Source organism: Hippopotamus amphibius, chromosome 13 (assembly GCF_030028045.1).
Source record: "Hippopotamus amphibius kiboko isolate mHipAmp2 chromosome 13, mHipAmp2.hap2, whole genome shotgun sequence".
Classification (NCBI taxonomy): domain Eukaryota; kingdom Metazoa; phylum Chordata; class Mammalia; order Artiodactyla; family Hippopotamidae; genus Hippopotamus; species Hippopotamus amphibius.
Genome location: NC_080198.1, coordinates 54,282,353 through 54,297,545, shown reverse-complemented (window position 1 = coordinate 54,297,545; position 15,193 = coordinate 54,282,353). Strand labels below are relative to the sequence as shown.

The following is a 15,193-nucleotide window of genomic DNA, read 5'->3' as shown; positions in this document are numbered from 1 at the left end:
CTGTACATTATATCCCCATGACTTAATTTATTATCTATCTGGAAGTTTGTATATTTTGATCCCCTTCACCCATTCTGCCCACCTCCAATCTGTTACCCTCTGATAATAAATCTATTCTCTGTACTTACGAGTTTTGTTTTGTTCGTTCATTTGTTTTGATTTTTAGATTCCACACAGGGAAATCATATGGTATTTGTCTTTCTCTGTCTGGCTTATTTTACCAAATGTAATACCCTCAAGGTCCATCCATACTGTGACAAATGGCGAGATTTTATTTTTTATGGACATTTAGGTTGTTTCCATATCTTAGCTATTGTAAATAATGCTACAATGAACACAGGGGTGCATATAGCTATTTAAATTAGTCTTTTTGTTTCCTTCAGATAAATATCCAGAAATAGAATTGCTGGGTCATATAGTGGTTTTATTTTTAATTTTTTGAAGAACCACCATAGTGTTTTCCATAGTGGTTGCACCAAATTACGTTCCCGCCAAAAGTGCAAGAGGGTTCCCTTTTCCACATCCTTGCCAAAACTTATTTCTTGTCCTATTCTTTAAATCTTTATTTTATATTTGAATATAGTTGATTGACAATGATGTATTAGTCACAGGTGTACAGCAAAGTGATTCAGTTATACTCATACAAGTATTCACTCTTTTTCAAATTCTTTTCCCATTTAGGTTATTACACAATATTGATAACAGCCATTCAGACAAGCGTGAGAGGATATTTCACTGTGGTTTTGATTTGCATTTCCCTGATGACTAGCGATGTTAAGGATCTTTTCATGTTCTTATTGGCCATGTGCATATATCATCCTTGGAAAAATGTCTGTTCAGATCCTTTATACATTTTTGATTGGGTTATGTGTCCTTTTATTTTTCAATTATGAGAGTTCTTACAAAATTTATTCTATATACAATTTCCTTATTGCGGCGGTCCACAACCTTTTTTGCACCAGAGACTGGTTTCATGGAAGACAATTTTTCCATGGAGGGTGGAGGGGCAGGGAGGAATGGCTCAGGCGGTTATATGAGGGATGCAGAGCGGCAAGACGCAGATGAAGCTTTGCTAGCTCACCAGCCGCTCACCTCCTGCTGTGCAGCCCAGCTCCTAACAGGCCACGAACCAGTACCGGTCTGCAGACTGGGGGTTGGGGACCCCTGCCTCATCAGATAATATGATTTGTAAATATCTTCTCTCATTCTGTGGACAGTATTGTACTTATTGACAGCATTATTTGCAGCAAAAAAAAAATTTCAATTTTGATGAAGTCTAATTTATCCATTTTTCCTTTGTCTATTGTGCTTTTGTTGTCACATCTAAGAATTTTCCTAGTCCAAGGTCATAAAAATTTACTCCTATATTTTATTCTCAGAATTTTATAAATTTTATCTTACATTTTGTTCTGTGATCCATTCTGAAGCAATTTTTTTTTATGGTGTGAGGAAATTATTTAAATTTATTCTTTTGCTTTTGTCCCAGCACCATTTTTAAAAAATAAGTTTGTTTGTTTGTTCGTTTGTTTTTGGCTGCATTGAGTCTTCGTTGCTGTGCCAAGGCTTTCTCTAGTTGCAGCAAGCAGGGGGCTACTCTTCATTGTGGTGCACAGGCTTCTCATTGCGGTGGCTTCTCTGTTTCAGAGCATGAGCTCTAGGCACACAGGCTTCCATAGTTGTGGTACATGGTCTCAGTAGCTCTGGCTTGCAGGCTCTAGAGCACATGTTCAGTAGTTGTGATTCATGAGTTAGTTGCTCTGCAGCAAGTGGGATCTTCCTGGACCAGGGCTTGAAGCCATGTCCCCTGCATTGGCAGGTAGATTCTTAACCACTGCACCACCAGAGAAGTCCCCTAGCACCATTTTTTGAAAGTCTCTTTTTTTCCCATTGAATTTTTTTGGCATTCTTGTCAAAAGTCAAATATTAATTGACCATAAATGCATGAATTTATTTATGGACTCATTTTTTTCTTTCATCTCTGTTTATCTTCATGCCAATACAGCACTGTCTTGATCACTGTAGCTGTAAGTTTTGAAATCAGAAAGTGTGTGTCTTCCAACTTAGTTCTTTTTTAATGTTGCTTTGGTAACTCTGGGTCTGTTATCTTCCCATAGGAACATAAGATCAGCTTGTTAATTTCTGGAAAAAGAACAACTAGGGTTTTGGTAGGTATTACATTGAATCAATATACAGGGTATTGTCATCTTAAGAATTCTGATCTATGAGCATTGGATATCTTCCATTTATTTAGGTATTCCTTAGTTTCTTTCAATGAGGTTCTATTTTTGGAGTAGAAGTTTTACATTTCTTTTGTTAAATTTATTCCTAAGTGTATTACTTAGTATTGTATGGTTATTTTTTTTAATTTTTACTTCCAGAATGTTCATTTTTAGTATATAGAACATTGATATTGTATATTGACTTTGTATTTTACATCCTCACTAAACTGGTTTATTGGTTCTTGTAGTTTTTAGTGTTTTCTTTAGAACCACCGATATACAAGATTATATCATCTAAATAGTAGTGGTTTAACTTATTCCTTTCCAGTCTTGCTGCCCTTTAAAACATTATTTTCTAATCTCCCTCGTTAAAAAAATGTTCAATAGAAGTAGTGAGAGGAGACATCCTTATCTTGTTCCTGATTTTAAGAGGCGGAGGCAGAATTTTGATAAAAGAAGAGTAGAAACTGCATGTAGCATGCTTTTCTTCTCTCTCTATTTCTCCTCAATTATACAGCAATGAAATCTCCTTTAATTTTTTGCTCCAAGGCTCAAAGTGGTTAGAAGTGGGCTGCTTGTTCTAGCTTTCATGTAAAGTATGTGTGGGTTCCATGCAGTCCAGCTAAAGTGAGAACTGTCAGCACTCGAGAGTTATATAGTAAAAGAAAAAACAAAACAACAAAACAAACAAAAAAAGATGGTACTTCAACTTTCGGTTGAAATTAAACAGAGTTGCTGTGAAAAAGGACTTTTTTTCCACCACGTTGTGACTTCTCCTGAAAGAACACATGCAAACACAAACACACAAGGAGAAAGGGGTAAAACAACATCCATACCAAATATGTATGAGTATGTGTGTGTATGTAATTTCTCTCTACACACAATTTTTATGGAAAATCTGTGACACAAAATACAATAGAAGAAAGATTCCAGGTTTTGTTGTCAACCAGAACTGCACTGAAATCCTGATTTCTCCAATTATTACTTTTGTGATTACTTTGGAAAATTACCAACTGCTTTCCTCCTTTAAGCATGAAGTGTAATTCCTAAATTAGAAAGGCATTTGGGGAATTGGAGGTAATGTAAGCAAAATTCCCAGGAGAATGAAAGACACAGCAGTAAAGAGTACAAACAGCACAAACCAAAGCAAACGAAAAATAACAAAAAATAATTATGCCATTTATATCTAATTAAATATATTTTGTGGTGATAGGTGCCAAACACTTTAAGAAATGATTATGAAACTATGATTTATCAACAAAGACCACTTGTGGAATCCTTAGATGTCGATAGTCTTCATCAGTCAATAATTCTCATAATTCCCTACATTCTCTGTCTGCCAATGATTTTCTTCAGCTCGTGTTTCAAAGCCTAGTTCAAATGTCTTAGTAACATTTTTGTTCTCAAGAATGACTTTATTTTTCCATAGCTTACCTTGTCTCTCTCCAGTAACAATTTGTATATGTAAGGGAAAATACAAATAGAAAAAGAAGAAAATTAGTTCTCCCTGTTGAAAATAAGGGAAGAGATTTGACTTCCATTCCATTCCTTTTCTTAGAGCTTTTAATTTAGAAACCTTGTAATTGAAAGTCCTTTGTCTCTTTGAACTGTTTGTAAATCATTTAAAAACTAAAGAATTCTGGGGGGCTTCCTAGGTGGCGCAGTGGTTAAGAATCCGCCTGCCAATGCAGGGGACACAGGTTCCATCCCTTCTCCAGGAAGACCCCACATGCCGCAGAGCAACTAAGCCTGTGCACCACAACTATCGAGCCTATGCTTTAGAGCCTGGGAGCCACAACTACCGAGCCCATGTGTCACAACTACTGAAGCCCATGCACCTATAGCCCATGTTCCACAACAAGAGAAGGCACGGTAATGAAGAGCCCATGTACCACAACGAAGAGTAGCCCCTGCTCACCATAACTAACAAAAGCCCATATACAGCAACGAAAACCCAACACAGCCAATAAATAAATAAATAAATAAATAAATAAATAAATTTATAAAGAAGTCTGGGATTTCCCTAGTGGTGCAGTGGTTAAGAATCCGCCTGCAAATGCAGGGGACATGGGTTCAATCCCTGGCTGAGGAAGATTCCACATGCCACGGAGCAATTAAGCCCATGCACCACAACCACTGAGCCTGAGCTCTAGTGCCCATGACCCACAACTACTGAGCCCGTATGTCACAACTAATGAAGCCCGCGCACCTAAAGCCCATGCTCCACAACAAGAGAAGCCACCGCAATGAGAAGCCTGAGCACCACAACAAAGAGTAGCCCCCACTTGCCACAACTACAGAAAGTCCATGTGTAGCAACAAAGACCCAACATAGCCAATAAATAAATTAAAACAAACAAAGAAACAAACAAAAATGAAAGAAGTCTGCTGCCAGCTTTAAGACCCAGGAAGTTCTTTCTTAAACACTGGGGAACAATCTCTTTGAAATGTAGTCATGCAATGGTAGGTGCTTAACTTCTCTGGGTGCCCAGCTACATGTTGCAAAACTACCTCATGTTACAAGATGGGACAAGTTTATTTTTCTGTAGATAAAGGCAATTAGCTAACACCAATTACAAAGTGAATTTAGTATGAACTGTATGTGAAAAATGGTGCTGTCAAGTCCTCTTATTGAAAACTAGTTATTGTTCATCTTGGGAACACTGTATAGAAGGGTTGTGTCTGCCTGACTATGTAAAAGGGTGAATGAAATTATTTTCTGTCTTTGCAATTTCTTAGCGGATTGCCTCTGATGTGCATCCCATTCTCCTTTCAAGCTTACTCAATAATAAAACTGTTTTCTTTTTCTTCTGCCTTTGTAGAGAGATTTTCTGGGTTGGGAGGAGATTTTTTTTTTAATTATATTTCCTCAAGAATTCTGGTGATAAGCAGGGAATATCTGATAATTCCTGAATTGAGTGGAGGAGCTTAAGGTCTGTGGCCTTACAACAGTCAATAAAAAGTCTCCTTCCTATTTGCCTGCTCTTTTGAAATACTAGTTTGACAGAACACCCCTTCTAAATACAAAACTTTACTATTAAATAAGCACAGTAACTCAGGTTCTAAAATTCCATAAAATCACTACATGGTTGGAAAATATGAGAAACCGGGAATGTTGCCTGCAGGCCTTTCTCTTACAGAGCTAATATTTCTATCATATGTGAAATGGGTAGATGAGAATCCAGTCTTTCAGTTGCCTAAGGATGTTTCTTTTGATTTTGATAAATTCATATATTTGCTGTAGTTCTTAGGCAAATCTCATTCCAAGCAAATGAAGTACTGGCATATATCATCTAAGGAGAAAATTAGAAATGATGTGGATAGCCATATGAAAAGATTGAGAAAAACAGAACTATGATGATGGAAGTCCAGAAGGGGAATTTCTCCATCACCTTTCTTGAGTTCTCGTGGCTGGACTAATAAAATTGACACAAGACAGATTAACAGGAGAAAAAGAAACAAATTTTATTTCGTGTGCATGGTCTTATAGAAATGGGACCTGAGAACTGTCCAGAGCAGGCAACTTTACATTTTTTTAGACAAAGAAACAATACATTTATGAGGACTGACAGGTAGGGGAACAAAATTTGCCACCCGAAAATGTCGCTTTGACATACAGATTATTTCTAGCTGAAAATAGTCAAGGTCCAAATGACTCAGGAGGAATCTTTGACTTTCACCTAATTGCCTACAAGAATGCAAATAGAGAATCTGTTCCAGAAAGGAAGTTTTCACCATAGATAACTAAAGTATGAACTAGGTGTGGTAGACAGGAAGGAACTGAGCAAAATCTATTTGTTAAAATTCTTCTGTGTCCCACTGCCCCTGCATGACCCAGCAAAATTTTATTCACCACATATTTGCTTTTCCATCTCCGTGTACATTGCCTTTCTCTCCCTTGAATTTCCAAACCACTACCCCCAGCATCGTCTTAAGGTGAGGGCTTCAGCCATTTTGGAGAGTTGCTCAGTCTTTCTGGGTCTCTCCCATGTATACATGTTATTAAATTTTTGTTTGATTTTCTCCTGCTAATCTATATCATGTCAACTTAATTCTTAGACCAGCCAGAAGAACCTAGAAGAGTAGAGAAAATTTTCTTCTTCCCCCAAAAAAGGACAAAGAAACTTAGCCTTTGGGTGCTTAATTAGTGAAGAATCTAAAAAGAGTTTGGGTTTGAGATATTAAAGAAGTAACACCATTTGCTTACACATACAGGATTCTTGGCCCCAAATTACCTATCTTTGGTGATGTGTGCCCTGCTACTTCCAGAAGCAGGGAGTGCACCTCTCACGAGACATTAATTTCCTGCTTTCAGGGAGACAGAGAAGAAAGTCAAAGTGTCCCTCTGATGTTGAAAGCTCGGCCTCTGCGCATTGCTGCCAAACTGAATCTTGGAGACAGAGTTTTTGGTGAAGTAGAAGAGAATAACTTTAGTGCTTTGCCAGGCAAAGAGGGACATAGCAGGCTCCTGCCCTCAAAAACTATGTGTCCCAACCCTGTGAGGAGTTTTTATAGCAATGGTTTAAGGATGAGGTTGCTGATAAGATTAGGGTGTGTGTAGGGACTGCACTGCTTTAATCTCCTCTCAGGTTCTCTGGTTCCTTTCATCTTGTCTCAAGGGGTTTTTAGGTTGTTCCTCCCTTGTCTCTGCATCCCCTCCCTTTCCTGACAAGCAACTGTCCGAAACTGCCCTTTGGAACCCAGGGAAAGTTATGGAGGCTGGAGTCCATTCCCCACAAACAAGAAATGGGGGACAGAAACGCTTCTATGCCCAGAAGCCCCACAGGGTCCTGCTTGGTTTCACCTCTTGCATGGGTTTTTTCTTATGAGGATGAGGAATGTTGCCTACCATTCCAGTAAACAGCAAAGGTTGCCCTCCATCAAGACATCAGCCACTGCACCTGCCCCCAGACAGGGTGCCCTGAGGAGCATTCAGGATGCAGGAAAACAGGAAACATTCTGTGCTTTGTATACTGGTCTTAGATTGTTAAAATGCAAACCTAAGGAATAATGTGGGTGAGCCCAGATTCTTGCATCTTCCCATACATAGAAAAGCACTAAAACCTTTAACTCAAGATGTCTGTTTTTTGTGATTAGCCCTGATCTTTTGACTTTCAACTACATGTTGTTTTGTTTGTTTGGTTTTTATTTATTTATTTTTCCCCCAGCAATATCTCCTGGCTCCTCCCTTACCTCAGAGCTGTCTGTGCCACCAGCTATAGTCCTCAGTAAGATCCCTGAATAAAACTTCACTTGCAACTTTTAGGTTGTGTGTTCTTCTTCAGTAGAAACTTAAGTAACCTTCAAAATAATTAATATGCCGTTGAGGCATATTTGGGGGCAGCCTTCCCTGGGCACTTTTCTTTCACAGAACTGTCCTGATTTCTTTTCTTACCCCATTCCCTCTGCTTCTCTTGTGTCTCTTCATCTCTTCCTGACTCAAATTGACTTTCTGGGAGGGGATGCGATGGGTAGTTTGTTTAGTTAGTAAATTTCCCTACGAAAAGAAACAAATGCGCAACTTCTTTAGCCAGTAACACATGACTTGTCCTGTTTGAGGATGCAGGTTTGCCTGTCTTGTGGTCTAGCCCATGTCCATTCATGTTTTAGTCCAGATTCACCTTCCCAAGTACCTTCTCTTGCACACGTATGTATCTAGGAAAGCATACACGATCAAGAGATCTGACCCGGGAATAACTGGGAACTCAGATAAAAAAGGCAAACACACAAGGTGTTAAACTGATACATGTCAACATAGGAAGGGAAACAAAAGTGCCACATAACTTACATTTTTCTTATATAAAGGAAAATCAGCCCTTCCTACGCAAGGCATGTCAGTCCTTTCTATTTGGATTGCCAGCAAAGCTGATACCATTAAGAAACTACCCACGATTCCTGGGTAATTGATGTGCCTTTCTCAGCAGCGGCTGTTACTCATTTAAAGGCTTCTTTTCCCTGTGACTACAGAAGGCTGCAGAAATACTCAGCAGCATGTTATTAGTTTAAAGTCCCACAGCTGGGAGGTGTTCACTGGTCCTGCATGGACTTACACAAACAGCAGCCTTTGCTCCTTAGACGGAACAAGCAATCAGGGTCCAGAAGATCACCACATTAAAGGATATGGCAGGCAAGGGAAGCCAACTATCTGCCACTTCCCACAACCGTGGACAGCCTAAGGGCAGCAGAGACCTAAAAGAGGCTGCTAGGGGCAGTACAGAAGCCTTATGCTGAAAGTCAGCTGGGAGAAGTAGCAGTGGTATACCCAGAAGAGAGGTGAGCCCCCAAATGATTCAATCAGTAGTTTGTTGAGATTTTCTCAGAAACTATTGGCATGGATCCAAGGGCAGATCAAAATTGCCCTTTGGCCCTAACCAGGCTTACCTTGGCTCTCTTGCCAAACATCAAAGCCCACATTAAGGAAAAAGATGAGAGGAAAGCAAGGAGGGACTATTACTCAAATTTCAGCAGCAGCTACTCCGTTGGACACAATTTAGATCTAGATAAAGAAGTGAAAAGATTAAGACAGCTGTGTTGGCTGCTCTGTTAGAGCTCTTTACTGAAGGGAGTAACCCCTCCTGGCCAGTCTCTGAAGGGAGCTCCATGGACACTCCATCCAGACCACAGAAACAGGCCTGCACAAGCAAATCAAGTTGACAGCAGTTACTAGAGCTGCATTTCTTGGTCTGGATTTTAAATGAATATATAGAGAATATCTACTAATAGTAAATACGTTTGGCATCTGTCACACAACAAAGCAAGTTGTTTTTAATGGAGGATTTTTTACTTCTCTAGGTACTAAGAATATCTTATGGAAAAGTGATAGCGGATTTGGTAGCGACTTTACAACTGCCTGCTCAGATATCACTGATTCATTTTGCTACCAGAGTTGCAAAAGTTGCTGTTAAAATGTGGTAGATCCCAAACTTAGATCTCTCTTTTTGATCCAATAAGAAAGGTTTGTTCATTTAAAAAATATATATATGCTAAATGAAAGAAGATGGATTATAAAAGGGACTAAAGGAAATTTGGACTATTGACATTACCTAACGAAATGATTCCGGACCACAGTTTCCAATTGCTTGGTCTGCGGTGTGTGCCACCAACAGAATCATCTGAATAAAACAGGGATTTTAAAGACACTAGACTCTTACAATGTACATCAAAGGGATAAAATTATTAAAAATATATTTTTAAAATGTGCTATTTTTCAACAGAATTCTTCACAGGCTACTCCCAAGGTAAGCACAGGACCAACTTTAACAAAAGCCAGGTGGCAGCTGGGTTTCATAAAACCGATATATGTAAAAGGTTAAGAGATTTTGACTAGTTATGGTACGTATGATGCCTACAATCTTTCCTTCTTCAAAAAAATTTTTTCAGGTGATGGTAAAGACTCATATTAAGCCCAATTTCTACTTTGGGGTTACCAGAGCATCTAAATCAGACAGAGGAAGTAATTTTATTTTTATCAAGTAATTATGCAAATATTTACAGATTCCCAAAGCCCTTAGTGTTCTAGAAAGTAGAGTGAATAAATCAAACTATATAAAACTCATTAGCTAAGATTCTGAAACCTACTGTGTCAATATGGTCTCCAGCTTTACCATTAGCCTTGTCAAAAAAGAGAGTGATTCCTACCAGCAAACACAGAACCTTTTTCTTTAAATATATGTGTGGCCAGCCTGTAACTTTAGGTCTGAGGCCATATTCTGTACATGATTTGATTGAATTCTGTCATAATTATATCTAATACTTAACAGGGCTTCTTTCCTTAGAAACCCTGGGACATAAAGTAATGATAATCTAGAAGGACCTGGAATAAGTCAGCCATTCCTACTGACCAGATTTCATCTACAGAGAAATGTTGCACAGGAAAGACAAGACAGGCTGTCATCACACTGGAAGGCACACTTTCAAGTGTTGTGATCAACATGAAAAGCAAGAGAACAAAAAACTGGATGAAGTCATGCTCCCCATGGGAAGCTAGCTTCTTAAGATAACTTGGCTGTGATTCCCACAAAGAAAATATTAATCTTCCAGAGTGATTGGTATTGGGACAGAATGTAGCTGAATGCAGGTATTCTAGCAAACTTATTACTGTTCTTGTAGATGCATTGCTGTCCTACTCACAGTGGAGTTGTTTCTGTTACTTCAAGAATCACATTTTACTAGAAAACAAACAGATCATTTGTTACATCACTTCTTCTTTCTGAACTCCCAGAAATGGTTCCCACAGCCTCCTCTCCAATCAGTTCTCAACTGTACTTCCAGCATACACAGGGTCTAGATTTATAAGTTAAACTATCTGACTACTGATAGAGTAAAAATGAATTATCTTCATTAGTAATTTTTGATAACGAGAAAGTAAAGGTAACTAATATGCATCCAGGTAACTCAAGCTCTAAACCTGACACAGAAACTTTCTGTTCACTGGTGTGATTAAAGGGTGAAGAACAAAAAAGAAAACACTAAGAATAGGCAAACAAACTCGGCACTTATATATAGATTCTGAAAAGACAATTCTAATATCACGTGATTAACTTTGCGATGCTAGCTGTCTCTAATCCCAATATTGATAGGTAAACAAAGGTGAATGCCTGTTAGTCATGTCGATTTTATGATAGTTGCCTGTTAGAATTGTATGACTATTAATTTAGACCTAGTGCAAAAAAAAAAAGTGACCCATAGGTTGTGTTTGTCTTCAAAAACAATTAAAGCCATATACATCAAACACTGGATTTTCAATCTGTACCTTCCAAGGAGTGCCTCATAATAAGACTTTAATCCTAGATGATGGCCACAAGTGTCTTTATGTTTCACATCTAGGAACAATCATGGGAAGATAGAACAATTACTAAAGGGCCTAAATTGTTATACAAAAGTGATGGCACTAGTGATTGACTAGAATTCAGAAAAAATATATTGGGCCTTACAAGGAAAACTCTTAATTAAAAATTTAGATTATCAGCCTCCAGAATTAAGCTATCATTTAGGCCTACATTGGGTAAGACTTTCTAAGGAATTACCAGTTATTCATTTGAACTACTAATTATTCATTTAAAAATGCAAGTATAAAGACATCACGGATATTTGTAAAATTAATGTATGACTAAAAAAAGAGATTTGTGTGTTGCAAATTAAGAATTTGAGGACTTCCCTGACGGCACAGTGGTTAAGAATCCACCTGCCAATGTAGGGGACGTGGGTTCAATCCCTGGCCTGGGAAGATTCCACATGCCGCGGAGCAACTAAGCCTGTGTGCCACAACTGCTGAGCCTACGCACTGCAACTACTGAAGCCCGCACACCTAGAGCCCGTGCTCCGCAACAATGAGAAGCCCACACACAGCAACAAAGAGTAGCCTCTGGGTGCCACAAATAGAGAAAGCTCCGCACGTACCAAAGAAGGCCCAATGCAGTGAAAATAACTGACTAACCAAGCTAACTAACTAACTAAATAAATAAATGAATAAATAAAAAAGAATTTGACTTACACCATTTACCATTTGTATGATATGGTCAAAGATTATTACTCCAGACAATGTATTTTTTTTAATTTAATAATTTTGTTATTTGATCAGAATCTGACAATTGCTCCATGTTGTATTTTACTATGGACTTGCTAGTTATTTAGAGGGTGACAACTTGTCTCGAGAAAGGTGAATATAGCAATAGAGTTAGAAATTTGTGGCATCACTATATTGCAGTCCTGAAGGGAGGGCTGTAATGGTTAATATAAACTGAGAAAGAAAAAAAATAATTCTCTTTGTTGAAAATAAAGGGACTTCCATTCTCTCCCTTTTCTTAGAATATTTACTTTAGAAAACTTATCATTGAAAGTTTTCTCTCTCTTTGACATGTATGTAAATGCTTTTAACTGCTAAATAAGACTCTTGCCAAGTTTATGGCCCAAAAGAGTCTTACTTAAGGGCCTGGGAACTGAGTCCTTAAAATGTAATCATTAAGGAAGACAGCAGCTCTGGGAGGATAGGAGCCTTGCTCTATGTTGCAATACTACTACATGTCATAAAGATATGAGAACTTATTTTTTTCTTTAGGTACCACAAAAGGTCATCTCAATTACCAAGTAAATTTAGGATGAACTGTATGTGGAAAATACTGCTGTTCAGTCCTCTCACTGAGGACTATGTATTGTTTATCTTAGGAACATGCATATGATGGGCTGTATCAGCCCGATTATATAAAAAGGTGAAATTCCTTTCTGGCTTTGCAATTTCTTAGTGGATTTCCTGTGATGGGCATTACATTCTGCTTTCTTGTTTATTCTATAATAAAACTGTTTTGTTTTGTTTTGTTTTTCTCTTCTGCCTTTGTGGAGAGGTTTCTTTGGTTGGTAGGAGATTTTGTTTTTAATTATTTCTCCCCAAACAGTATCATAATTTTATTTATTTACCTTAACTGATGGAGAATGCCTGTAAGGCAGATTGCTTATGTGTTTATATCCATGCCTAGTACTTATTAAGTATTCAATAAATGTAGGTTAAATCTTATTATATTCAGTGGCCATTATATTAATATATTTATGATGATGACTCTTTAAAATATTGTAGACGAGAAAGTGCCTTGATGTCAAAGCTCTTTGCCTCTAGCCTGCTCTTATACCAGCTTTTCTTTCCTCTTCCCCAATAAACCACTTTTTTTGCCCCAGATTTGCTGAAATATTTTCCATAATTCCTCAAATCTTCATTTTTCATGACCCTGTATTTCTACATGTATCCCTGCCTCCCTTGCCCTCACCTCAGGAATGCCTTTCTACAATCAAATTCTTCTACATACAGCCTACCTGTCAAACTGGCAGCTGTGTTTGTCTACAGGGAAGAGAAAGGATGGCTAAAAGATAGGAGTAGGAGGTAGATTTACTTTTGAAAGGTGCATCTCTGTGTATCTTTTAAATTGTGTTCATGCATTAGCTATTCAAAAAATAGATAAAAATATTAAATATATTTTGATAGGAAAAATTTAATATGAGTCACTTCCTGTAGGAATTCACCCTTTACTCTGTTGGCAAGGCTATTAGCCACATTAAAGTAGGGCTCTGCTTAGGTACCTAGTCACATGGTCAATGCTTAATAAAGAACTGCTGAGTGAATGAATAAATAGGAAGAAGCTTGTGTTATCAGGTTATCAATGGCCCTAGCATTTTAAGGAAAAAAAATCTATTCCAATTGCTATGGACAAGAAATGACAAAGCTCACTTCTAAGCTTTCTGACTAAAGAAAAGAGGCAAGTTTTATAAAGAGGTTAATCTCTGTCTTGAAATCAACAATTTGTTGCTCACATGGGCAGGTAATAAACAACATTTAAGCAAAAATTCCAGATGAAACAGGTCTTTCTTAACCAGAGTGATGTTCTGTTCTTGCCTGTGACTGCACTGTGTTCAATGATTCCATTTCAGTGGCTCTCTTAACACAGACACTATAAAACTAAACACACCTTAATAAGAGAAAACATTTCAAAAGTAAAAACCAATAACAATGATTCAATAGCATATATCTTTCAAGAGGTATTTGCAGTATATTTGGTATAATACTTTTCACAGGTACCTGAAAATGCGAAATAAAATAAAAATGGCTGCTAAATAAAAAGTAAACTGACAATCATAACGTGATTACGATTATCATAAAGTCTTAAACTACAGCACTTGTTTATTTAATATTATTTATGTGCAAATTCTTAGAACATTATGCAGCAGGTATTTTTCTCTATTTTAGTGTGCATAGAAAACGTGGGGTCTTCTGGAGTGAATGGTTTAAAGCCAGAGAAGGAGAAAGTACAAAAATCTAATTTCTTTCCAATATAATCTGAGAAAAATTACATAGGGAATAACTGGATAAAAGAAGCCATTCTAGATGTGTTAAGAAAAGTTAAGAAATAGCAGTGACCATAAGGACAATGCTTTTTAAAAGTGCCTTGAGTACAGTTGCATATTTGTTTTTTAGACTGTCTTTGCTTAATAATTTGCATATAAATGGTCCCAACTAGGATTGAAAGTTACCGTTTCATTAACCTCACTTACAATACCTAAAGGAGGCATCCACATTTAAATTCAGGGGGAAAATTAGTCTAATTAAGCTCTCCTGAATATAATAATTTTGAAGCAGCCACAAGCACACTGAGCACTGATCGAGCATCCCGTGTTCCTTTAAGATACAGACACACACATACATGCACACTTAGCAGGAATGAAAAACTTCAATGACTATTCTTTCAAAGGAAATCTTTAGTGATATCCTTAAGATATTGTCTTCTAAATTGAACCAAGTATTTTCTTCAAAAAAGTCTTTCCTTCATTTATTCATTGAATTACATGGCAATTTATTTCATCCTTTATTCATTAATTTAATCGTTCTTCATTTAACAAATGTTTAAAAAGCACCTACTTCAGGTAAAGCATAATTCTGGACCCAGTAGAAGACCCAAAGAAAAATAAGACATGTGATCCCAACTTTAAAGGGTCTGCTGTCTAGTAGGGAACATAAGACTACACACAGGAGCAAGTTCAAAAAAATATGATGAGAGGTTACCAGTAGGGAGAGAGAAGGCAGGAGGGGCAATATAGGAGTGAAAAACTAAGAGGTACAAACTATTATGCATAAAATAAGCTACAAGGATATATTGTACAACACAAGGAATATAGCCAATATTTTATAATAATTATAAATGGAGTATAACCTTTAACAATTGAGAATTACTATATTGTACACCTTACTTACATAATATTATACATCAACCATACTTCTATAGAAAAAAAAAAACACACCAAAATCCAAAACAAACAAAAAAATGTGAGTTTTAAAAATAGAGTTCCTACAAAGTGACTAGCACTGTGTTAAACAATTACTTCTTTATTGTGATGCCATACAACAGAGTTTAGTCAAACACATAAGGAGTTCAGAGAGACTTCTACTTTCCTAAAGGCAGAGTGAATAAGGGTTAAGAACAAGGTCACTCAAAT

The 15,193-nt window shown here is 37.3% G+C and overlaps 1 pseudogene; it reads left to right on the top strand.

Moving 5' to 3' along the window:
• Window positions 1-1,033: 1,033 nt before the first annotated feature.
• Window positions 1,034-15,193, top strand: part of LOC130834457 (trifunctional enzyme subunit beta, mitochondrial-like) — a 196,314-nt pseudogene continuing 182,154 nt past the window's right edge.